At 40.6% G+C, this 27407-nt stretch overlaps 1 protein-coding gene across 9 annotated transcripts in view; it reads right to left on the bottom strand.

The window, feature by feature from the left end:
- Positions 1 to 27407, bottom strand: part of LOC126263090 (acyl-coenzyme A diphosphatase NUDT19) — a 118609-nt gene that overhangs the window by 37405 nt on the left and 53797 nt on the right. For 3 of the 9 annotated variants that reach the window (XM_049960101.1, XM_049960098.1, XM_049960100.1), the window contains one exon: positions 24231 to 24314. The exons of the other annotated variants lie outside the window; for them this stretch is intronic. The gene's annotated coding sequence lies outside the window, so the exon portion shown is untranslated. The remainder of the gene's footprint in view (positions 1 to 24230; positions 24315 to 27407) is intronic. 9 annotated transcript variants of the gene reach the window in all.

The raw sequence follows: 27407 nt of genomic DNA, 5'->3' as shown, positions 1-27407 counted from the left end.
ACACCTGCTTTCTTTGGGATTGGAAATATTATATTCTTCTTGAAGTCTGAGGGTATTTCGCCTGTCTCATACATCTTGCTCACCAGATGGTAGAGTTTTGTCATGACTGGCTCTCCCAAGGCCATCAGTAGTTCTAATGGAATGTTGTCTACTCCTGGGGCCTCTTTCGACTCAGGTCTTTCAGTGCTCTGTCAAACTCTTCACGCAGTATCTTATCTCCCATTTCGTCTTCATCTACATCTTCTTCCATTTCCATAATATTTTCCTCAAGTACATCACCCTTGTATAAACCCTCTATATACTCCTTCCACCTTTCTGCCTTCCCTTCTTTGCTTAGAACTGGGTTGCCATCTGAGCACTTGATATTCATACAAGTGGTTCTCTTCTCTCCAAAGGTCTCTTTAATTTTCCTGTAGGCAGTATCTATCTTACCCCTAGTGAGACAAGCCTCTACATCCTTACATTTGTCCTCTAGCCATCCCTGCTTAGCCATTTTGCACTTCCTGTCAATCTCATTTTTGAGACGTTTGTATTCCTTTTTGCCTGCTTCATTTACTGCATTTTTATATTTTCTCCTTTCATCAATTAAATTCAATATTTCTTCTGTTACCCAAGGATTTCTATTAGCCCTCGTCTTTTTACCTACTTGATCCTCTGCTGCCTTCACTACTTCATCCCTCAGAGCTACCCATTCTTCTTCTACTGTATTTCTTTCCCCCATTCCTGTCAATTGTTCCCTTATGCTCTCCCTGAAACTCTCTACAACCTCTGGTTCTTTCAGTTTATCCAGGTCCCATCTCCTTAAATTCCCACCTTTTTGCAGTTTCTTCAGTTTCAATCTGCAGTTCATAACCAATAGATTGTGGTCAGAGTCCACATCTGCCCCTGGAAATGTCTTACAAATTAAAACCTGGTTCCTAAATCTCTGTCTTACCATTATATAATCTATCTGATACCTTTTAGTATCTCCAGGATTCTTCCAGGTATACAACCTTCTTTTATGATTCTTGAACCAAGTGTTAGCTATGATTAAGTCATGCTCTGTGCAAAATTCTACAAGGCGGCTTCCTCTTTCATTTCTTAGCCCCAATCCATATTCACCTACTATGTTTCCTTCTCTCCCTTTTCCTACTGACGAATTCCAGTCACCTATGACTATTAAATTTTCATCTCCCTTCACTACCTGAATAATTTCTTTTATCTCGTCATACATTTCATCTATTTCTTCATCATCTGCAGAGCTAGCTGGCATATAAACTTGTACTATTGCAGTAGGCATGGGCTTTGTGTCTATCTTGGCTACAATAATGTGTTCACTATGCTGTTTGTAGTAGCTAACCCGCACTCCTATTTTTTTATCCATAAAAACTATGAAAATACAACATAGCAATTTTTAAGGCAGCTGTAGAGACAGGTTGGTCATGACTTGCAAATTGCACAATGTGTAATCTACTGGTACACAGAGGACCCTGCAGGCAGGCTAAAGTGGTGACATTTTTCAAATGCAAGTAGCTGGGCATTACATTATAGACTACAATGAGTGCAAGTTGCTGGCATAGCACTCGAATAATGCAGTGGGAAACTAAGCTGATGCGTAATCAGGCAGTTGCATTATGTCTCAGAGGGAAAGATTTGGAAAGATGACAACTAGATTAAAAATGAGTATATCAAATACAGGAGCCACGAACGAAAATGGAATACAATGCAGGCTCAATAGAAAGTGGCAAGCTAATAAGTCTGACTTGACTGGGAATTCAAATGAATCCATGAAAATGCAATCCATCAGAAAGTATTAGGACTTGGGTAATTGAAAAACAGAGAAGATAGTGACCATTTTGATGCAAATCATTAAGGATTTGCAAGTTTGGCAATGGTTCCACGTTATCAGGAGACCTTTAGATCTTCTGTTTGACAGTTTGGTTGATCATGAATTCTTCACAAAACACAGAGCTGTGATAAATTATGCTATTGATTTATAATGATAAAGGATAAGTGTACTTCCATACAAACAGATTGAGAAAAAGGGTTGCACAAATATTTTTGAGCCTTTCTGAAACAAAAGTGAAAAGGTACAGAGTAAGCTGTAGGGTCCACAGGAAAATCTGTATGTGGCACGTCAACACAGAACAGTCCAGGAATTGTAAAATAAGTAAAGATGCTGAGAATCAGAACAGACTCTCATCAATAAAGAACACTACAAGTAAAAGTTGATGCTAAAGATCTAAAAGAGGTTATAGTACCAAGACAGAAATTGAGACAAAGCTTGGTGACTACAGAACAGAGAATGTGTGTAATGAGCATGTCAAATACAATGAGCAAGTTTATTTCCATGGATTGTCTGATGTTTACAGTAGAGGTGAGGCTGATGCCAGTAAAATACAAGTAACATACTCTGGAGCAGGCTGCCCTGTCCTCGACTTGCCACATACAAATTTTCCTGTGGATCATACATCCTATTGTGTCATTTTTCATTATCATTTCTGAAAGACACAAAAAGATTTGTGCAAATTTTTTTTCCTCATTATGTTGCATTGCCAGAGGTCAATCTGTAAATAGAGAAAATTACAAATTAAAAGAGAGTAAATTAAAAGAGAATTTCCAGATGAGACATTTGAATTTTATATATGATACATAGTGACCCTCTCCCCCCCCCCCCCCCCCCCCCCCCCCCCCCATGAACCATGGACCTTGCCGTTGGTGGGGAGGCTTGCATGCCTCAGCGATACAGGTAGCCGTACTGTAGGTGCAACCACAATGGAGGGGTATCTGTTGAGAGCCCAGACAAACGTGTGGTTCCTGGAGAGGGGCAGGAGCCTTATCAGTAGTTGCAGGGGCAACAGTCTGGATGCTTGATTGATCTGGCCATGTTACACTAACCAAAACGACCTTGCTGTGCTGGTGCTGCGAACAGCTGAAAGCAAGGGGAAACTACAGCCATGATTTTTCCTGAGACCATGCCGATTTACTGTATGGTTAAATGATGATGGCGTCCTCTTGGATAAAATATTACAGAGATAAAATTGTCCCCCATTCAGATCTCCGGGCGGGGACTACTCAGCACAATGTTGTTATCAGGAAAAAGAAAACTGGCATTCTATGGGTCGGAGCGTGGAATGTCAGATCCCGTAATCGGGCAGGTAGGTTAGAAAATTTAAAAAGGGAAATGGATAGGTTAAAGTTAGATATAGTGGAATTAGTGAAGTTCGGTGGCAGGAGGAACAAGACTTCTGATCAGGTGAATACAGGGTTATAAATGGAAAATCAAATAGGGGTAATGCTGGAGAAGGTTTAATAATGAATAAAAAAATAGGAATGTGGGTAAGCTACTACAAACACCATAGTGAACACACTATTGTGGCCAAGATAGATACGAAGCCCACGCCTACCACAATAGTACAAGTTTATATGCCAATTAGCTCCACAGTTGACGAAGAGATTGATGAAAGGTATGATGCGATAAAAGAAATTATTCAGATAGTGAAGGGAGACAATAATTTAATAGTCACAGGTGATTGGAATTCGATTGTAGGGAAAGGAAGAGAAGGAAACATAGTAGGTGAATATGGATCGGGGCTAAGACATGAAAGAGGAAGTCGCCTGGTAGAATTTTGCACACAGCATAACTTAATCATAGCTAACACCTGGTTCAAGAATCATGAAAGAAGGTTGTATGCATGGGAGAAGCCTGGAAATACTGGAAGGTTTCAGATAGATTATATAATGATAAGACAGAGATTTAGGAACCAGGTTTTAAATTGTAAGACATTTCCAGGGGCAGATGTGGATTCTGACCACAATCTATTGGTTATGAACTGTAGATTGAAACTGAAGAAACTGCAGAAAGGTGGGAATTTAAGGAGATGGGACCTGGATAAACTGACAGAACCAGAGGTTGTAGAGAGTTTCAGGGCGAGCATTAGGGAACGATTGACAAGAATGGGGGAAAGAAATACAGTAGAAGAATGGGTAGCTTTGAGAGACAAAATAGTGAAGGCAACACAGGATCAAGTAGGTAAAAAGATGAAGGCTAATAGAAATCCTTAGGTAACAGAAGAGATATTGAATTTAATTGATGAAAGGAGAAAATACAAAAATGTGGTAAATGAAGCAGGCAAAAAGGAATACAAGTGTCTCAAAAATGAGATTGACAGGAAGTGCAAAATGGCTAAGCAGGGATGGCTAGAGGACAAATGTAAGCATGTAGAGGTGTATATCACTAGGGGTAAGATAGATACTGCCTACAGGAAAATTAAAGAGACCTTTGGAGAAAAGAGAACCACTTGCATGAATACCAAGAGCTGAAAATGAAAGCCCAGTTCTAAGCAAAGATGGGAAAGCAGAAAGGTGGATGGAGTATATAGAGGGTCTATATGTAGGTGATGTTCTTGAGGACAATATTATGGAAATGGAAGAGGATGTAGATAAAGATGAAATGGGAGATATGATACTGCGTAAAGAGTTTGACAGAGCTCTGAAAGACCTAAGTCGAAACAAGGCCCCAGGAGTAGACAACATTCCATGAGAACTACTGATAGCCTTTGGACAAAACTCTACCATCTGGTGAGCAAGATGTATGAGAGAGGTGAAATACCCTCAAACTTCAAGAAGAATATAATAATTCCAATCCCAAAGAAAGCAGGTGTTGACAGATGTGAAAATTACCGAACTATCAGTTTAATAAGCCATGGCTGCAAAATACGAATACTTTACAGACAAATGGAAAAACTGGTAGAAGCCGACCTCGGGGAACATTAATTTGGATTCCGTAGAAATGTTGGAACACGTGAGGCAATACTGACCCTATGACTTATCTTAGAAAATAGATTAAGGAAACGCAAACCTACATTTCTAGCATTTGTAGACTTAGAGAAAGCTTTTGACAATGTTGATTGGAATACTGTCTTTCAAATTCTGAAGGTGGCAGGGGTAAAATACAGGGAGCGAAAGGCTATTTACAATTTGTACAGAAACCAGATGGCAGTTATAAGAGAAGAGGGGCATGAAACGGAAGCAGTGGTTGGGAGGGAGTGAGACAGGGTTGTAGCCTATCCCTGATGTTATTCAATCTGTATATTGAGCAAGCAGTAAAGGAAACGAAAGAAAAATTCGGAGTAGGAAATAAAAATCATGGAGAAGAAATAAAAACTTTGAGGTTTGCCGATGACATTGTAATTCTGTTAGAGACAGCAAAGGACCTGGAAGAGCAGCTGAATGGAATGGACAGTGTCTTGAAAGGAGCATGGAATGGAATGTAGTCGAATTAAATCAGGTGATGCTGAGGGAATTAGATTAGGAAATGAGACTCTTAAAGTAGTAAATGAGTTTCGCTATTTGGGGAGCAAAATAACTGCTGGTGGTTGAAGTAGAGAGGATATAAAATGTAGACTGGCAATTCAAGGAAAGCATTTCTGAAGAAGAGAAATTTGTTAACATCGAGTACAGATTTAAGTGTCAGGAAGTTGTTTCTGAAAGTATTTGTATGGAGTGTAGCCATGTATGGAAGTGAAATGTGGATGATAAGTAGTTTAAACAAGAAGCGAATAGAGGATTTTGAAATGTGGTGCTACAGAAGAATGCTGAAAATTAGATGGGTAGATCACATAACTAATGAGGAGGTACTAAATATAATTGCGGAAAACAGGAATTTGTGGCACAACTTGACTAGAAGAAGGGATCGGTTGCTAGGCCACATTCTGAGGCATCAAGGGATCATCAATTTAGTAATGAAGGGAAGCACACAGGGTAAAAATTGTAGAGGGAGACCAAGGCATGAATACACTAAACAGATTCAGAGGGATGTAGGTTGTAGTAGTTACTCAGAGATGAAGAAGGTTGCACAGGATGGAGTAGCATGGAGAGCTGCATCAAACCAGTCTCTGGACTGAAGACCACAACAACCACATAGTGACATGTTCCATCTGCCAGGATATAAACTATGACACACTAATAGTTTAATGCCTGAAGTAAAATTGTTACTAAAATCAGAGGGATGAGAAATTTGGTCATGGCCCAATTGGATTCCATACAAACAGAAATAAGTCCTGCAACAGAAATTAGATACATTAGAAGAACATGTTATAGTAACAAATACAAGCGAATGGAACTTTCCACTATTAATCATTCTCATGAAAATGGATGCTAGCAGCAGAATGAAGTAGCACATACCATTGCCTAAATGAACTCTCCCTTTATTCAGTTTACCCTTTGCCACAGTTAAATGAAGTCTCAGATGACTTTCAGAAAGCAAAATATTCCTTACCTTGGATTTATACAAGAGCTGTTAGAAGTTCCAGCTAGAGAAGAAGGACTGAGAAAAGTCAGCTTCAAGCAAGCTCAACAGACATTAAGGGTACAAAAGAATGTCCACTCCATGAAAGTCAGCACTGATCATGTTTAAGAAGCTCATCAGCTTGGTTCTGACAGATCTGCAGACAGATAACTGTTCAATTATCTTAATGGTGTGGTGACACACAATTGTCGCTAGAAGAGCCCACTATGAGACTGGCCAAATTCCTGGAGAGACTTTAAATGCTTAATTTTTAGTTAAGAGTTGACAAATGCATTTAAGCACAAAGAGGTGACTTGTTCAGGCCATGATCTGTCAATTAATGAATTAAAAGTATACACCAAAAGTGATCAAACTTGCAGTTTGTAATGTAAGTCTTAAATTTAATATAGGAATATGCGATACATAGGTTTTAATGTATTACTCAACACATTTTGGTTCAAATGGTTCAAATGGCTCTGAGCACTATGGGACTCAACTGCTGAGGTCATAAGTCCCCTAGGACTTAGAACTACTTAAACTTAACTAACCTAAGGACAACACACACATCCATGCCCGAGGCAGGATTCGAACCTGTGACCGTACCGGTCGCGCGGTTCCAGACTGTAGCGCCAGAACCGCTCGGCCACCAGCGGCCGGCCTCAACACATTTTATCAAGCATTGCGTTATCATCTGAATACATTTAGTTGGTTACTATTTCATGTTTCATCTATATCTATACTCTGCAGTGTCTAATGGAGGGCACTTTGTGCACCACTGACACATCCCAGTTTTTCTGTTTCAGGTGCTTATGTTTTGCCGGAAGAGTAACTGCTGGTAAGGCTAATTTTATCTTGATGGTTCTTTTGTGAGATATTCTTTGGTGGAAGCAATATATTTGCTGACTCTTCTAGCAGAACTTTTAACAGCAGACCATAACATTGTGCAGAACGTCTCTCTTGCACATCAGCCACTGGTGTCAGCTGAGCATCTCCATAGATTAGTTGAATGATACTTTTACTGAAATGATGTGTAATGAATCAGTTTATACAATATGTAAGCATGATTAGTGTCAACATTAATTAACATATTATTTTAAGTCCTACTCGTGCAACTACATTTGATGTGGCACAACATCGCTTCAGGGAAAGTGATGTGTTCATCGTGGCTATCTGAGCAATGAATGATGATTGTGACCTTTGGAAGTAATCTGCATGTTAGTTAAGTAGCCAACTGCAGTCTACATATTGTGGGAAGAATTTTTATTTCTATGTGCTTGTCCACAAGTTGGGATATGGGCATAGTGTATATGCCAGATTGGGTGATGATGGCAGTCCTTCCATCAGTTGCAGCACTTGCTTATTTGGCAGTTGCTCAATAGCACCGTCATCCTGTGTAGAAGTGCACTACGGGCCATAGAAGAGAAAATCATGACATCTTGCACATCTACATCTGTACTCTGAAAACCACCATGAGGTGCATGGCAGGGGTATGTCTCATTGTACCTGTTATTAGGGCTTCTTCCTTTTCCATTCATGTGCAGAGTGCAGTAAGAATGATTGTTTGAATTGCCTCTGTGTGTGCAGTAATTATTCTCATCTTATCCTTGCAATCCCTATGTGAGTGATATGTAGGGTGTTCCAGTATATTCCTAGAGTAATAATTTAAAGGAGGTTCCTGAAACTTTGTTAATAGACTTTGGGAGGATAGTTGTTTTCTATCTTCAAGAGTTTTCTAGTTCAGTTCTTTCAGTATCTCTGTGAGACTCTCCTACGGTACTGGTCCCACACACTTGAGCAATGTCCTAGAATTGGTCACACAAGTGATTTGTAAGCAATCTCCTTTGTAGACTGGTTGCACTTCCCCATTATTGTACCAATACACTGAAGTCTACCATCTGCTTTACCCATGACTGAACCTATGTGATCATTCCATTTCACATCCTTACAAAGTGTTACAACCAGGTATTTGCATGAGCTGGCCAATTCAAATAGTGACTCATTAATATTATGGTCATAGGATACTAAGTTTTTTTCATTTTGTGAAGTGCAAAATTTTACATTTCTGAACAATGAAAGCAAATTGCCAGTCTCTGCGCTATGTTGAAATCTCATCGAGATGTTAAAGAGTATTTATGCAGCTTCTTTCAGATAATATTTCATTATAGATAACTGCATCATCCCCAAAGAGCCTGATTTTACTGTTAATATTGTCTGCAAGGTCATTAATATACAACATGAACAGCAAGGGTCCCAGCACACTTCCCTGGAGCGCACTCAAAGTTACTTCTGCAGCTGATGATGGCTCCCCATCCAAGATAACATGCTGTGTCCTCCCTGCCAAAAAGTCCTCAATCCAGTCACAAATTTCACTTGATACCCCATATGATTGTACTTTTGACAGTAAACATGGGTGCAGTACTGAGTCAAATGCTTTTCAGAAATCATGAAATACTGCATCTAACTGGCTGCATTGATCCAAAGCTTTCAGTATGTCATGTGAGAAAAATGTGAGTTGGGTTTCATATTATTGATGTTTTCGAAATCCATGCTCATTGGCACTGAGGATGTCATTCTGTTCAAGATACCTCATTATGTAGCCAGAATACACTTATCAGGCAGAAAATTATGACCACTGACCTACTATCAATATAAACCCATCTGGACAATAGTAACGTCACCTGGCGAGGAATGATTGCTAGTGAGACACATCCGTTGTGCATTTAGTATCAATAAGTGTAGAATGTGTGTAGAATAGGGAAGGCAGGCAGTCTACCCAAGTTTGACTGAGGGCAGATTTTCATGGCCTGGAGGCTCAGCACAAGTATTTCAGAAACTGCATGACTTAGCTGGTGTTTGAGGAGTGCTGTGGTGAGTGTCTTCAATACTTGGTGAACCCATGTCCAGATGTCGTGGAGTTGGGTAGCAACCCCTCATTACGTATGTCAGACATCATAGGATGGGCACACTGGTAAAACAGGACAGGTGGTGAACTGTGGTGGAACTACCATTAGAATTTAATGCTGGGCAGAGTAAAAGTGTGGGCAGAATAAAAGTGTGTCTCAACACATAGTGAATTAAACACTCCTAATGATGGGCCTGCACAGCCGATGACCCATGCATGTGCCAATGTTAACACCATGGCATCGGCAACTATGACTGAAGTGGTCACGTGACTATTATTGTACAAGGAATGCAGTGGCAAGTTCCAATTGATGTGCTGATTCCCCAACTCTCCAGATCTGAATCCAATTGAACACATCTCAGATGTGATTGAATGTAGCACCTGAGCTCTTCAGCCTGTCCCAGCAATTTACGGGCATTAGGTGACTTGTGTGTGCAGATGTCAACTCCCTCCAGTGACCTACCAAGGCCTCACTGCTTCCATACCATGATGCGTGACTGCTGTTACCTGTGCCAAGATGGACATACCGGCTACTAGATATGTAGTCATAATGTTGTGGCTGATCACTGTAGATGATGTTTGTTTGGTTAAGTCTGACAACTATGTATTGAAGCAGATGATTTGTACAGATGAGCATCATCAAAGAAAGTTCTGTAAATGTATAATATATGGTGTGATTCTGTGTTGTATTGAAAAGCATACTTTATGCATACCGTACTTAGAAACAACAGAGACAGTTGCAACAGAGACAGAGTTGGTAAAATTGAAGGTTAATTTTGTTGGTGGACAGCAATATATTCAGCCACAGTAAATTAACAATAGTGACCAAAAATGTATTTCACAAATGGTATATCAAACGTAACACTGAACTTTTCATTAAAAACTAAATTTTTACAGGCTACGATGTTTTAAATAAAAATTCATACATGGTTTAGGAGGAGTTGCCCAGGAGAAATGATTTTAGATTAGATTTAATATTTGTTTTGCTACCTGTAAGACATTTTAGGTTACTGGGCAAATAATCAAAAACTTTGTTGGTGCATATTGAACTCCTTTCTGACTCATTGACAGCTTCAGTAATGTGTAATACAGGTCTTTTTTCCTCTAGAGTTGTACATGTGGACATCACTATTCTTTTCAAATTATTATGGATTCCTTATGGTAACAATTTGTTGTGTGACTAGGGCCTCCAGTTGGGTAGACCGTTCGCCAGGTGCAAGTCTTTGGATCTGACGCCACTTCAGCGACTTGCGCATCGATGTGGATGAAATGATGATGATTAGGACACAACAACACCCAGACACTGATTGGAGAAAATCTCCGGCCCAGACGGGACTCGATCCAGGGCCCTTAGGATTGACATTCTGTCCCACTAACCACTCAGCTACGGGGGCAGACATTCCTTATGGTGAATATTATTAGCAAATGTATGTAATGTGCTGGTGCAGCAGTTCAATACTGTTTGCTATTTTGCAATCGGTACTTTCTAAGTGACAAGCTGCCCCAGAAAATTATTTCATTAGACATTACTGAGTAGAAATATGTAAAATATGTCAGAAGGTTGATTCATTTCTTTCCAAAACTATCAATTATGTGAAGAGCAAAAGTAGTTAAACTTAACTGTGTGAGTGGCTCAGTAATATGTTTTTCCAATTACAGCTTTCATCAATAGGTACACCCAAAAATTTGGAGCATTCAACAATGTGTACTGACTTCTCTTCATGTGCTATACATTTGTTATACAGAACTGAATATAGTGTGTCGTCTCAAAATTTTGAGAGAAATCATTTTAAGAGAACTTAATAATGCCTTGAAAAATGTCAGTAACAATGTCTTCTGCTGCTTTCTCTTTAATGGGGTTTATTATAGCACTAATATCACACATTTAATAAGTTACACCTGCAAAATACTAACACAAATTCTTTACAGACGAATGGAAAAACTGGTAGAAGCCGACCTCAGGGAAGATCAGTTTCGATTCCGTAGAAACACATGAGGCAAAACTGTCCCTCCAAATTACCTTAGAAGATAGATTTAGGAAAGGCAAACTTATGTTTCTAGCATTTGTAGACTTAGAGAACACTTTTGACAATGTTGACTGGAATACTCACTTTAAAATTCTGAAGGTGGCAGGGGTCGAATACAGCAAGCAAAAGGGTATTTAAAATTTGTGCAGAAACCAGATGGCAGTTATAAGAGTCGAAGGCCATGAAAGGGAGACAGCATTTGAGAGGGAAGTGAGACAGGGTTGTAGCCTCTCTCCAAATTTATCAAATCTGTATATTGAATAAGCAGTAAAGGAAACAAAAGAAAAATTTGGAGTAGGAAATAAAATCCATGGAGAAGAAATAAAAACTTTGAGGTTTGCTGATGACATTGTAATTCTGTCAAAGACAGCAAAGGACCTGGAAGAGCAGTTGAACAGAATGGACAGTGTCTTGAAAGGAGGATATAAGATAAACATCAACAAAAGCAAAACGAGGATAGTGGAATGTATTCGAATTAAATCAGGTGATGCTGAGGGAATTAGATTAGGAAATGAGATGCTTAAAGTAGTAAATGAGTTTTGCTATTTGGGGAGCAAAATAACAGCTGATGGTTGAAGTAGAGAGGATATAAAATGTAGACTGGCAATTCAAGGAAAGCGTTTCTGAAGAAGAGAAATTTGTTAACATCGAGTATAGATTTAAGTGTCAGGAAGTTGTTTCTGAAAGTATTTGTATGGGGTGTAGCCATGTATGGAAGTGAAACGTGGATGATAAGTAGTTTAAACAAGAAGAGAATAGAAGATTTTGAAATGTGGTGCTACAGAAGAATGCTGAAAATTAGATGGGTAGATCACATAACTAATGAGGAGGTACTAAATATAATTGCAGAAAACAGGAATTTGTGGCACAACTTGACTAGAAGAAGGGACTGGTTGGTAAGCCACATTCTGAGGCATCAAGGGATCATCAATTTAGTAATGAAGGGAAGCACACAGGGTAAAAATTGTAGAGGGAGACCAAGGCATGAATACACTAAACAGATTCAGAGGGATGTAGGTTGCAGTAGTTACTCAGAGATGAAGAAGGTTGCACAGGATGGAGTAGCATGGAGAGCTGCATCAAACCAGTCTCTGGACTGAAGACTACAACAACAACATCATCTGCAAAAAGTACCAATTCTGTTTGATGAATTTTAAGTGGAAGGTCATTAACATATATAAGGAATTGTAGAAGATCCAAAAATTGAACACTCTAGGGCTTCCTTCATGATTTCTTCTCAGTTGCTAAAATTTTCTCTCTTTTCAACTTTCTTTGAATTATTCATAATAATGTTTCACATTCTGTTTGTTAAGTATGAGTCAAACCAATTGTGTGTAAAGCCATTAGTTCCATAAAACTTAAGTTCTTCTAAAAGAGTAGCATGACCATGCAATCAAATGCCTTTGAAAGATCCCAAAAATACCAGCTGGTAATATTTTATTATTTAAGGCTTGTAATATTTATTTCCCCCATGAACCACGGACCTTGCCGTTGGTGAGGAGGCTTGCGTGCCTCAGCGATACAGATGGCCGTACCGTAGGTGCAACCACAACGGAGGGGTATCTGTTGAGAGGCCTGACAAACATGTGGTTCCTGAAGAGGGGCAGCAGCCTTTTCAGTAGCTGCAGGGGCAACAGTCTGGATGATTGACTGATCTGTACTTGTAACATTAACCAAAACGGCCTTGCTGTGCTGGTACTGCGAACGGCTGAAAGCAAGGGGAAACTACAGCCGTAATTTTTCCCGAGGACATGCAGCTTTACTGTATGATTAAATGATGATGGCGTCCTCTTGGGTAAAATATTCCGGAGGTAAAATAGTCCCCCATTCGGATCTCCGGGCGGGGACTACTCAAGAGGACGTCGTTATCGGGAGAAAGAAAACTGGCGTTCTACGGATCGGAACGTGGAATGTCAGATCCGTTAATCGGGCAGGTAGGTTAGAAAATTTAAAAAGGGAAATGGATAGGTTAAAGTTAGATATAGTGGGAATTAGTGAAGTTTGGTGGCAGGAGGAACAAGACTTTTGGTCAGGTGATTACAGGGTTATAAATACAAAATCAAATAGGGGTAATGCAGGAGTAGGTTTAATAATGAATAAAAAAATAGGAGTGCGGGTTAGCTACTACAAACAGCATAGTGAACGCATTATTGTGGCCAAGATAGACACAAAGCCCATGCCTACTACAGTAGTACAAGTTTATATGCCAACTAGCTCTGCAGATGAGGAAGAAATTGATGAAATGTATGACGAGATAAAAGAAATTATTCAGGTAGTGAAGGGAGACGAAAATTTAATAGTCATGGGTGACTGGAATTAGTCAGTAGGAAAAGGGAGAGAAGGAAACATAGTAGGTGAATATGGATTGGCGGGAAGAAATGAAAGATGAAGCCGCCTTGTAGAATTTTGCACAGAGCATAACCTAATCATAGCTAACACTTGGTTCAAGAATCATAAAAGAAGGTTGTATACCTGGAAGAATCCTGGAGATACTAAAAGGTATCAGATAGATTATATAATGGTGAGACAGAGATTTAGGAACCAGGTTTTATATTGTAAGACATTTCCAGGGGCAGATGTGGATTCTGACCACAATCTATTGGTTGTGAACTGCAGATTGAAACTGAAGAAACTGCAAAAAGGTGGGAATTTAAGGAGATGGGACCTGGATAAACTGAAAGAACCAGAGGTTGTAGAGAGTTTCAGGGAGAGCATAAGGGAACAATTGACAGGAATGGGGGAAAGAAATACAGTAGAAGAAGAATGGGTAGCTCTGAGGGATGAAGTAGTGAAGGCAGCAGAGGATCAAGTAGGTAAAAAGACGAGGGCTAATAGAAATCCTTGGGTAACAGAAGAAATATTGAATTTAATTGATGAAAGGAGAAAATATAAAAATGCAGTAAATGAAGCAGGCAAAAAGGAATACAAACGTCTCGAAAATGAAATCGACAGGAAGTGCAAAATGGCTAAGCAGGGATGGCTAGAGGACAAATGTAAGGATGTAGAGGCTTGTCTCACTAGGGGTAAGATAGATACTGCCTACAGGAAAATTAAAGAGACCTTTGGAGAGAAGAGAACCACTTGTATGAATATCAAGAGCTCAGATGGCAACCCAGTTCTAAGCAATGAAGGGAAGGCAGAAAGGTGGAAGGAGTATATAGAGGGTTTATACAAGGGCGAAGTACTTGAGGACAATATTATGGAAATGGAAGAGGATGTAGATGAAGACAAAATGGGAGATAAGATACTGCGTGAAGAGTTTGACAGAGCACTGAAAGACCTGAGTCGAAACAAGGCCCCGGGAGTAGACAACATTCCATTAGAACTACTGATGGCCTTGGGAGAGCCAGTCATGACAAAACTCTACCATCTGGTGAGCAAGATGTATGAGACAGGTGAAATACCCTCAGACTTCAAGAAGAATATAATAATTCCAATCCCAAAGAAAGCAGGTGTTGACAGATGTGAAAATTACCGAACTATCAGTTTAATAAGTCACAGCTGCAAAATACTAACACAAATTCTTTACAGACGAATGGAAAAACTGGTAGAAGCGGACCTGAGGGAAGATCAGTTTGGATTCCGTAGAAATGTTGGGACACGTGAGGCGATGCTAACCTTACGACTTATCTTAGAAGAAAGATTAAGAAAAGGCAAAGCTACGTTTCTAGCATTTGTAGACTTAGAGAAAGTTTTTGACAATGTTAACTGGAATACTCTCTTTCAAATTCTGAAGGTGGCAGGGGTAAAATACAGGGAGCGAAAGGCTATTTACAATTTGTACAGAAACCAGATGGCAGTTATAAGAGTCGAGGGGCATGAAATGGAAGCAGTGGTTGGGAAAGGAGTGAGACAGGGTTGTAGCCTCTCCCTGATGTTATTCAATCTGTATATTGAGCAAGCAGTAAAGGAAACAACAGAAAAATTTGGAGTAGGTATTAAAATTCATGGAGAAGAAGTAAAAACTTTGAGGTTCGCCGATGACATTGTAATTCTGTCAGAGACAGCAAAGGACTTAGAAGAGCAGTTGAACGGAATGGACAGTGCCTTGAAAGGAGGATATAAGATGAACATCAACAAAAGCAAAACGAGTATAATGGAATGTAGTCAAATTAAATCGGGTGATGCTGAGGGAATTAGATTAGGAAATGAGACACTTAAAGTAGTAAAGGAGTTTTGCTATTTAGGGAGTAAAATAACTGATGATGGTTGAAGTAGAGAGGATATAAAATGTAGACTGGCAATGGCAAGGAAAGTGTTTCTGAAGAAGAGAAATTTGTTAACATCGAGTATAGATTGAAGTGTCAGGAAGTCGTTTCTGAAAGTATTTGTATGGAGTGTTGCCATGTATGGAAGTGAAACATGGACAATAACTAGTTTGGACAAGAAGAGAATAGAAGCTTTCGAAATGTGGTGCTACAGAAGAATGCTGAAGATTAGATGGGTAGATCATATAATTAATGAGGAGGTATTGAATAGGATTGGGGAGAAGAGAAGTTTGTGGCACAACTTGAGTAGAAGAAGGGATCAGTTGATAGGACATGTTCTGAGGCATAAAAGGATCACCAATTTAGTATTGGAGGGCAGTGTGGAGGGTAAAAATTGTAGAGGGAGACCAAGAGATGAATACGCTAAGCAGATTCAGAAGGATGTAGGTTGCAGTAGGTACTGGGAGATAAAGAAGCTTGCACAGGATAGAGTAGCATGGAGAGCTGCATCAGACCAGTCTCAGGACTGAAGACCACAACAACAACAACTCTACATGAAAATGATGCTAGTTTACAATCCCTGATTTTTAATTTCTCTGTCCCTGTGATTACACGGTGTTTAGAGAGGCACATAAAATACATCCTTTTTGACTTTTTTACATTATCTAGAGATACCAGAAGTTCATCTGTTTTGTTTTTCAGCACTTAATGATCTGACAAAGCAAACTAATTTTACTTTTCTGGAACTGTTAATATATTTCAGTTCTGTTCTAATTTCTTTGAATAATATTTGTCTGTAGCTTCACTCTAACCTAAAAAAAAGTACGTTCCCCTCTGACTCTAGTAATTACAGGGTTTTCACTTGTGTGATTGTGGCCTCCCTTACATTTTCTACAATATTTCACATTTATTGTTCATGAATTAATATTATTTGGAACAACTGAAGATTATCTGTGTATTGAAACTAAACACACTATGCAATTAACAAAATTATGAATCTCAGTGCATTGCATTTATAAGTTTATATTCAGGTTAAACAAATTTGTCAAATTAAAAAAAAATATATGTGGGTACCTCACCATCGACATTGCAAGTGGGAGACAAAGACTCTTTGGTCAGTGATTCAGCTCCCACAAGGAAATCATATTTGGCACTGACAGTCAGCTGTATGCTATGGCACAATGCACAACCATCTTGTTGTATCTCCATATTAAGCAAAACAGATTCTGTCGATTCCAATCAACTGCTCTCTGAATGAGTCACTTTCTTGATCTCCACCTCCCTGATGCTCCATCCACATCTTCAATAAAATTCTTCAGGGTATCAGACCGCATCGTCATAATTTAAAATGCGCCAACGTTTCGGCCAGCGTTGCAGCTAGCCTTCATCAGGGCCTTACGTTAAACTGCTAAATGAATCACACTTGGTTCCTTAAATAGCTGCACGAGAAAACCGTGTCGTTACTTGATTGGCTGTAGAAAGATGAGGAGGAGGGGTGGAAGGTATGCTTTATTGGTGTTTCCTTTATTATCTGTCATTGGTTGAAATGGCTGTTTTCTATTGGTCTTTACATTAATCCACCCCATTGGAGGAAACGGACGAATAGCGAACAGGTGATGGCTGTGACGTCACACTGTTTACATGCTGTCCAGGAGCCGGCTGCGGCGTGCCATTGCTCTGTGTGCTCGCGACCACTACTGCGGCTCTCCCCGTGTCTGCATGGGCCGCCGCGGCTCTGCCGCCGCTCCGTAGCCCTGCTATTGCAGGCAGCCAAGACCTCGGAAGCTTGTATCCGTCCTCTCTATTCATGTTGGCGGGTCTTTTGGCTATTTCTATCGCCTCTCTAATCTTTCTTTTGAAAGTGAGAGGCTGTTTTGCCAGGACGCGGGCTTCTTGAAAAAATATTGGTTTCCCGCACTCGTCTCGGTGTTCCGCCACTGCTGACTTAGTGTGTTGTTTCAGGCGGATATATCTTTCATGTTCCGAGAGCCTTGTGCTGATCGGACGTCCCGTCTCACCTATGTAGACTAATCCACACGCACAACCAATTTCATACACGCCAGCTGTGTGTAGTTTGTCAACTGCATCCTTGGTAGAACCGAGCATGTCTGATATTTTGTTTCTGCTTCGGAAAATTGGTTTGATGTCGGCTTTTCGTAGAATTTTGCCAATACGTTCGGTGACCCCTTGTACATATGGTAACACAGCAATGCTCTGCGCCTCCTTCTCCTCTTCCCTATTATTCTTCTCCCTTGTCGACATGGTGCTGTCTATCATCTGCTTCCCATAGCCATTAGTTCCGAAGATGGACCTGAGGCGTTCAAGTTCTGTCTTCAGATGTTCTTCGTCGCTTATCCTGTACGCTCTCTTCGTTAGCGTGTGCAGGGCGGACTTCTTCTGCGTGGGGTGATGGTGGGAGGAGGCGTGAAGGTACCTGTCCGTACTGGTAGGTTTCCTATACACTTTGTGGCCAAGTTTACCATCAGGTTTCCGATAAACTTCCACGTCGAGAAAAGGTAGCACCCCATTCTTCTCTGTTTCCATTGTAAACTGAATTTTCCTATGCTGTTGGTTAAGGTGCTTGTGGAAGTTCTGTAACTCCTCTTCTCCGTGGGGCCAGATGACGAAAGTATCATCGACATAGCGAAGCCAACAATTTGGACGTAATGGTGCGGACTGGAGGGCTGTTTCCTCAAATGCCTCCATGAAGATTTCTGCTGCGATAGGCGATACGGGTGAGCCCATAGCTACACCGTCAGTTTGTTCATAAAATTGACCTCTCCACTTGAAATAGGTGGTCGTCAGACAGTGGCGCACAAGCTCACATATATCAGGTGCCACGCGTTCTTCTAGGATGTTCACAGTATCTGACACTGGGACATTCGTGAATAGGGATTTGACGTCGAAACTAACCATCAGATCTTGGTCCGTAACACGCATTTCCTTTAGTAGAGACACGAAGTGAGTGGAATCCTTAACGTAGGATTCCGTTTGATGCACTAGGTGTCGGAGCCTAGGTGCCAGTTCTTTCGCTAGGTAGTAGGTCGGCGAATTTATACTGTTTACTATGGGCCTTAAGGGAAAGTCGGTTTTGTGTACCTTCGGTACACCATATATCCTTGGTGCCTGTGTCACTTGCGGGATGAATCTTCTGGCCTTGTCGAAGTTGATTCTGGAGTGCTTGGTACAGGCAGATAAGGGCAACGCCACTGTAGTCTTGGACACAACTGATTACAACAAACGAATGGAAGATATTCTCGCAGAACCTATCTACAAGAAACTTCAGGGAGATCCGACGGCCAAGGTAATCAAAACGACGCAGGCACTGCTCAAGCACTCCAGAATCAACTTCGACAAGGCCAGAAGATTCATCCCGCAAGTGACACAGGCACCAAGGATATATGGTGTACCGAAGGTACACAAAACCGACTTTCCCTTAAGGCCCATAGTAAACAGTATAAATTCGCCGACCTACTACCTAGCGAAAGAACTGGCACCTAGGCTCCGACACCTAGTGCATCAAACGGAATCCTACGTTAAGGATTCCACTCACTTCGTGTCTCTACTAAAGGAAATGCGTGTTACGGACCAAGATCTGATGGTTAGTTTCGACGTCAAATCCCTATTCACGAATGTCCCAGTGTCAGATACTGTGAACATCCTAGAAGAACGCGTGGCACCTGATATATGTGAGCTTGTGCGCCACTGTCTGACGACCACCTATTTCAAGTGGAGAGGTCAATTTTATGAACAAACTGACGGTGTAGCTATGGGCTCACCCGTATCGCCTATCGCAGCAGAAATCTTCATGGAGGCATTTGAGGAAACAGCCCTCCAGTCCGCACCATTACGTCCAAATTGTTGGCTTCGCTATGTCGATGATACTTTCGTCATCTGGCCCCACGGAGAAGAGGAGTTACAGAACTTCCACAAGCACCTTAACCAACAGCATAGGAAAATTCAGTTTACAATGGAAACAGAGAAGAATGGGGTGCTACCTTTTCTCGACGTGGAAGTTTATCGGAAACCTGATGGTAAACTTGGCCACAAAGTGTATAGGAAACCTACCAGTACGGACAGGTACCTTCACGCCTCCTCCCACCATCACCCCACGCAGAAGAAGTCCGCCCTGCACACGCTAACGAAGAGAGCGTACAGGATAAGCGACGAAGAACATCTGAAGACAGAACTTGAACGCCTCAGGTCCATCTTCGGAACTAATGGCTATGGGAAGCAGATGATAGACAGCACCATGTCGACAAGGGAGAAGAATAATAGGGAAGAGGAGAAGGAGGCGCAGAGCATTGCTGTGTTACCATATGTACAAGGGGTCACCGAACGTATTGGCAAAATTCTACGAAAAGCCGACATCAAACCAATTTTCCGAAGCAGAAACAAAATATCAGACATGCTCGGTTCTACCAAGGATGCAGTTGACAAACTACACACAGCTGGCGTGTATGAAATTGGTTGTGCGTGTGGATTAGTCTACATAGGTGAGACGGGACGTCCGATCAGCACAAGGCTCTCGGAACATGAAAGATATATCCGCCTGAAACAACACACTAAGTCAGCAGTGGCGGAACACCGAGACGAGTGCGGGAAACCAATATTTTTTCAAGAAGCCCGCGTCCTGGCAAAACAGCCTCTCACTTTCAAAAGAAAGATTAGAGAGGCGATAGAAATAGCCAAAAGACCCGCCAACATGAATAGAGAGGACGGATACAAGCTTCCGAGGTCTTGGCTGCCTGCAATAGCAGGGCTACGGAGCGGCGGCAGAGCCGCGGCGGCCCATGCAGACACGGGGAGAGCCGCAGTAGTGGTCGCGAGCACACAGAGCAATGGCACGCCGCAGCCGGCTCCTGGACAGCATGTAAACAGTGTGACGTCACAGCCATCACCTGTTCGCTATTCGTCCGTTTCCTCCAATGGGGTGGATTAATGTAAAGACCAATAGAAAACAGCCATTTCAACCAATGACAGATAATAAAGGAAACACCAATAAAGCATACCTTCCACCCCTCCTCCTCATCTTTCTACAGCCAATCAAGTAACGACACGGTTTTCTCGTGCAGCTATTTAAGGAACCAAGTGTGATTCATTTAGCAGTTTAACGTAAGGCCCTGATGAAGGCTAGCTGCAACGCTGGCCGAAACGTTGGCGCATTTTAAATTATGACGATGCGGTCTGATACCCTGAAGAATTTTATTGAAGATGACAACGGCCGCGGAAGCCTTCGCTTACACCTCCATCCACATCTCTGTCCACATAAAACCCACTAACCAACAACAGTACCTGCATTTTGACAGCTGCCATCCTTTCTGCACCAAAAAATCCCTCCTGTACAACCTTGCTACTAGTGGATGATGTATCTGCAGTGACAAGAACTCCCTTGCCCAGTGCACTGAAGGTCCTGAGAAGACCGTCACAGACAGGGAATACCCCCCAAAACCTAGTCCCACAGCAAACAGCAGCAGCTACTACAACTTAATCAGTGTACTTCACCTGATTATCTTTGCTATGACAATGGAACCATCCCACGATTGCTGCTCTTATGGACAAAAGGTACAGAAAGTGCCTCATGGTGCTTCATATAATGTTTTTCACAACCTGGACCAGTCTACAGTAAATGTGAAACATGAAAGTGATGTTCTATCATGTTGTACCATGAACTACAACAATGACCCAAGAGTGCACCAACGATATGTAATGGCTTTTGACCTACTAGGTGATTTCAATGTTGAGTTCAGTGCTTCCACCCACCAATAAGACAATATTCCACCAACTACTCCATGTCTACACAGCAGCAACTTGCACAATTTGAAAGGTTCACCAATGTCTCGCGCACAATCCAGCCTTAACCGTTCGAAATCTCACACAGACCCCAGCCCGCTGAGCCACATGAGGATTCTCAATTTTTCATCTGTGCCAATCTTGGTCTGAGGAATTTTGTCCATTGACCCAGCATGTAGACAACAAATTTTTTGTGGAGCATATATACAATAAGGTTTTTGCCCCAAACTACTGCCATTACAACTGAAACACCTGAAAATATGGTTCACAAGTGTTGTCTACATCCTACAGAGCCACAGCATCTCGAATGACACTTTCAAGTTTGTAGGAGAGCACACCCACATTATCAGCAGCGACAAATGCACCTCCAGCTGATGGCAAATTTTACACTGCCAAAAAGGCATTGTTGCACCAGAGCAACAGTTATCACAGGTGATTTATGAGGGCACATTTGGCAACAGAATACCTTTTAGCTATGGAGACATCTCCATACATCTATCACCTCATTGGTTACACAAGACATTATGCTTTGGACACTGTGGCGCATCAAATTGCTGCCAGAGATACATATGGCAGAGATCTCACATGAAAGTGAAATGATGGAAAGCAAATTAGTCCTAGAAGACAGACTTTCAGCAATTCTGCAGCAACAATAATACAGGAATGTACCAGACAACAATGACCCCCCACCAGTACATTCCTAGTATGACATGCTGCCCACAGCAGCAAGCAGCCAACATGATCCAAGCAGTTCTGTAGACTCACCAGAGTGATATCAGTACCCCTGCTGTAAGGCCACAGACCTGCGGCCAGCTGAGCCAACCACACCCATGGCAAATGATAACATTCCACACACAGGGGGCAACTGTGACCACGACTGTGTTGGTTCCGTGCTTGCTTCAGCGACTGAGTGTACAGCTGCTCCATGCTGTGCAACCACCCGAACACAAGACATGATCCAGACTGCAGCACCCACAGCTCAGACAAGTGGGCCAAACTAGTGTTACGTAGCTTTCGGTGACAGTGGTGGACTCTACATGCTAGATCATTCAACAAGTCAACACTTGGATGATTTCACTGTCCCCACAGAGAGCTTACTACACAGGCCATCCAACTAAATGATGCATATGATTCTATTAGCAAACTTTACAGAACTGTCACACCCACCATAGACCTTGGCCTACTTGAAAAATTTCTAAGGCAGTTTTTTGTTGCCAATGTTTGAGAACTGGTCTTGGGCAGGGATTTCCTCTATCACTTTAATCTGCCCTCAGATCTGACATGAAGAATCCTTGAGCATTCCATTAGCCGAGAATCTATACCCAGCATCACTGGTAGTTCACCACTTTATAAACAGCTGCCTTCAGAGGTTACTAGTCCACAGCCATCTCCCTGCATAACCCACACGAATGAGACAGGAATCATCATGGCACCAGCAGTGGACACATACATACAGCAGAGAGAGAATGTGTAGCAGTTCCTACTTTGTTTCTTTGTTTTGTTGTCCTCAGTGTCAATGTACTGGCTGAAAAAATAGAGGGTGGATGTGCAGTACTGTCTACTGTAAATGATGTAGCCGACAGGTGCACAGTTGCGTTTCACAGTCTTTTACTTTCACTTTTCACAACCCCTCTAATAACACACAGTTATATATATAGCCAGTGCACTATTGTTCTAACTTCCCATAAGCCTCATTCATAGTTACCAGGCGAACATCCACATATTGCTACAACAGTTTAAACACAACCACATAATTCACAGTTCTTTTGGAATAATCAGGTACGTATGGAACAGACACTGTCATTGCTGTAACAGACGGCCTATTGGTGTAACACTTATTCCACTGTTAAGTTGATGTATTGTTGTCATTCTAACCAACACAGGTTCCTCATCTGAAATTTGGCTGTGGACTGACTGTCTCGTGACCAAAAATTGGGCCTTTTTACATCCTCACAATAATAGGCACAGAAGCTACATATTGTTCAAAGTTTGATTTACAGAAATTACAATTAAAACTTAACTCATTAAATTAACTGAATACATCAAAAAATTGCTTCTTTTTAACAGTTTCTTCTACTGCCAGGTTTAAGCCAAATTATTTGTTTAAATCATGAAACTAACAAATATAGTTATGCAAACAATACTTTTGACAAAACTGTTACTGTAATTACTTTGGAATTAATTAAGGGCTGGCCTTGCTAACATGTTTTTGAATAGAGCCAAATAGATCCTTGAAGATTACTGTTAGTTGTTCCCCCAAATGTTTATAATTATTACAGAATTTATATTTGTTTATATGGCAACAACACAATTTAACTGACTTCACTCTATAACAATAGATACTAACTAGTAATAGTCAAAATAAATTAGAAAATCAATTACATACATAAAACTAAGTGCAAAATTAGATCTGGTGTTAATTTCTTTAAAGCTGAGATCCAGCCTTTCTATTTCATGAAAATGTAGTTAGTTAAGAATAAAATGAATTTTAAGGAGGCAGATGGCAAAACAAGAGGGCAAGTAAAATTATCCCAGCTTGCTTCATCACAACACCCTCTCATTGGATTGACCAAATAGGTAATGCAAATGGCTAACTGGGCAATTCAATGACCACCAGTGACGCCAGAATTTGGGTTTAAAATCTACACACAAAAAATATTACATAAGAAATTCTAGCAAAAACTACAGGGCATATATTTTTCAAATTCCTACTGGCCATGTGAAAATACCCATACAAAATATTTACATACAGTGTACTGCATAAAATATACAACTTATACTTTTAATAAAAATTATGCATCTTCATCATAAGTGATGTCTTTTTTGGGTAAATGAAGATCACATTTAAAGATACGTATCATTTGATACAAGTCCTGTCTTGGTTCAGATAATAAATCCTCATGGGTCACAAAGAAATTAAATTATACTGCACATCGCAGTTCAAGTAAAGACACAAAATTTCACTTGCTCAATGTTTAGTAATTTTCACAAGCACTTTCACTTTTTCAGTGAGCTTTTACACATTTTCTCACCAAGTTGGCCACACCTTCAACAGGTCCAAATGGCAATTAGTAAGGAAATGCACTGCTATCAGTTCCCTTGGAGGTGGTTCTCCTCTGCCACAGTACATGAAAAAAATGAAACAAAATATCCTACATTAGTACATTTACTTTTACTTCTAACTAAGTCAAAAACATTGTTTATCACTAATGGCACATGATAGTCATTACATCATAAATAAATACATTACATAGTTCTTATAACATTACAATTATTAGACCTAAATTTGACTATAGTATGAAAGGTGTGGACTAGAAAAAGTTTTAAAATCAAGTGCACATTACACTACAAAACATTACTCTAAGTCATAACTGTCTGAGACTGGTTAATCTTGAAAGACTTTTGTTTCTTCCCCATTTGCAAAATAGAAAAAGCTCAAGATGTGCTTTACCTCTAGTAAAAACTCATGATGTGCAGTAGCATAGATTTACTAATCATTAGGTTATGAAAAAAGAATAGAGTCACCATTACATAGCTGATTACTATCAAATCAAAATTAAGGGGATGGAAGTTGTACCAACTCATTGCCATATTTCTCTACTCAACTCTGAGCACCACTCTCATTCACCCAGAAAATTAAATCCTCACAAAATCACAAAATGTTACCAAATAGTTTACCTGTCAGAATATTCACATCAGTCTAGCACCTTAGTTATCAGTGAATCAGCAAAATTATTGTTCTTCCTCCCAGTGTTACCACTTCAAGCTCATAAATCTTCATCTACATCTACATCTACATATATGCACCGCTAGCCACCAAGCTGTATGTGGCAGAGGGCACAATTCGCGCCAAAGTCATACTTCTCCCCCTCTGTTCCACTCGTGGATCGTGTGAGGAAAAAATGACTGTCTGAACGCCTCAGTACATCTAATTTCCCTTAACTTTGAATGGTGATCATTGCGCGATTTGAAAAGTTGGAGGTAATAATATATGCTCTACATCCTCGGCGAAGATCTGATTTTGGAATTTAGTGAGCATCTCCTTCCACTTAGTGCGTCGTCTATCAGCAAGTGTGTCCCACTTCAAACTTTCTATGATATTTGTAACACTCTTGCGATGGCTAAATGTACCAGTCAAGAATCTTGCTGGTCTTCTTCGGACCTTCTCAATCTCTTGAATCAGACCCAACTGGTATGGGTCCCATACAGAAGAACAATACTCTAAGACTGGACGAATTAACGTATTGTAAGCAATAACCTTTGTTGAAGGACTGCATCGCTTCAGGATTCTACCAATAAACCACAATCTAGAGTTCGTCTTGCCCATTACTTCCATTTGAGATCATTTTGAATAGTCACGCCCAGATACTTCACGGATGTTACTACTTCCAAAGATGGGGCATTTATTTTGTACTCGTACATTAATGGGAATTTCCGCCTTGTTATACACAGTAGGTTACACTTACTAATATTGAGAGATAACTGCCAGTCGTTACACCACACATTTATTTTCTGCAAATCCTCATTGATTTGTTCACAACTTTTGTGTGATACTAATTTCCTGTATACTACAGCATCAACGGCAAACAGTCTAATGCTGCTGTCAATACCATCAACCAGATTGTTTATGTAAATCGTAAAAAGCAGTGGACCTATTATGCTGCTCTGGGGCACATCTGAAGTTATGCTTGTTTCTGTTGAAGTCACCCCATTCAGGATGGCATACTGCTCTCTGTCTGTTAAAAAACTTTCTATCCAACCACCTATGTCATCAGATAGACTGTAAGCACACACTTTTTGGAGCAAGCAAAAGTGCGGAACTGAGTCAAATGCCTTTCAAAAGTCTAGAAATATGGCATCAACCTGGGAGCCAGTATCTAGAGCCTGTTGTATGTAATGCACAGAGAGGGCCAGCTGTGTCTCGCATGACCGCTATTTCCTAAAACCATGCTGGTTTCTGCAGATGAGCTTCTCAGAGTCTAGAAAGGTCATTATGTCTGAACACAAAATATGTTCCATGATTCTACAATGAATTGATGTCAGTGAAATTGGCCGGTAATTATGATCATCCGATTTACTCCACTTTTTATAGATTGCTATGACCTGGGCCTTGTTCTAGTCCCATGGAACTTTCTGCTGTTCCAGTGATCTCTGATAGATGGTGGATAAGAATGGTGCTATATTTGTAGCATAGTTAACATATAATCTTACGAGGATACTGTCTGGGCAAGATGCCTTCCAGGCATCTATGGATCTTAACTGTTTTACAGTCCCAGATACACTAAACATTATGTCAGCCATCCTTGTGTTTGTTCGATAAATGAAAGGGGGAATGGTGCTGCAGTCCTCTACCGTAGCCGGCCGAAGTGGCCGTGCGGTTAAAGGCACTGCAGTCTGGAACCGCAAGACCGCTACGGTAGCAGGTTCGAATCCTGCCTCGGGCATGGATGTTTGTGATGTCCTTAGGTTAGTTAGGTTTAACTAGTTCTAAGTTCTAGGGGACTAATGACCTCAGCAGTTGAGTCCCATAGTGCTCAGAGCCATTTGAACCATTTGAACCTCTACCGTAAACGAGTTTTTGAAAGCTAGGTTTAGAATATCGGCCTTCTGTTTATCATCATCCGTTACATTACCCATACTGTCAGCAGGAGAAGGTATTGAATTATTTCGTTCATACATTTTACGTACGACCAAAATTTTTTGGGGTTATTTTTAGAATCTACAGATAAAATATTGCTTTCAAATTCATTAAAAGAATCTCTCATTCACATTTTGACAGCTGCTTTCATTTTGCATAATTTCTGTTCAGAACACAAATAGAAGTTTTCAGATAACCTATAGATCCAATGATGCAGCGTTATATGACTTGTACCTCACTAAAATATTGCTCTTTCTGTTAAACTCTCATTCCCAGCTGCAGTGTCATGAATTGCACAATACACACAGTACCCAATGTTGTCCAGTTAACAAATAGATCTTCAATACAGTCACACCACATTTGTTTGGTATAGAGTTATCTTTTCCATTATTCAGTCCTGTCTGTCAGCTCCATTATTTTACTTACATTTCTTACCTTGTTAGCTAGTGGAGAGCATTCTCAAAAAATGTCCCTACTGCAGAGACATGCACCCTAACCATTAAGACCCTAACATTATTCATTGTTTTATTATTTCATTATTGTTTCATTACCTAATAAATAAACACCTGCT

This window comes from Schistocerca nitens, chromosome 6 (assembly GCF_023898315.1).
Source record: "Schistocerca nitens isolate TAMUIC-IGC-003100 chromosome 6, iqSchNite1.1, whole genome shotgun sequence".
Classification (NCBI taxonomy): Eukaryota; Metazoa; Arthropoda; class Insecta; order Orthoptera; family Acrididae; genus Schistocerca; species Schistocerca nitens.
This window is presented reverse-complemented; position numbering and strand designations above follow the sequence as displayed.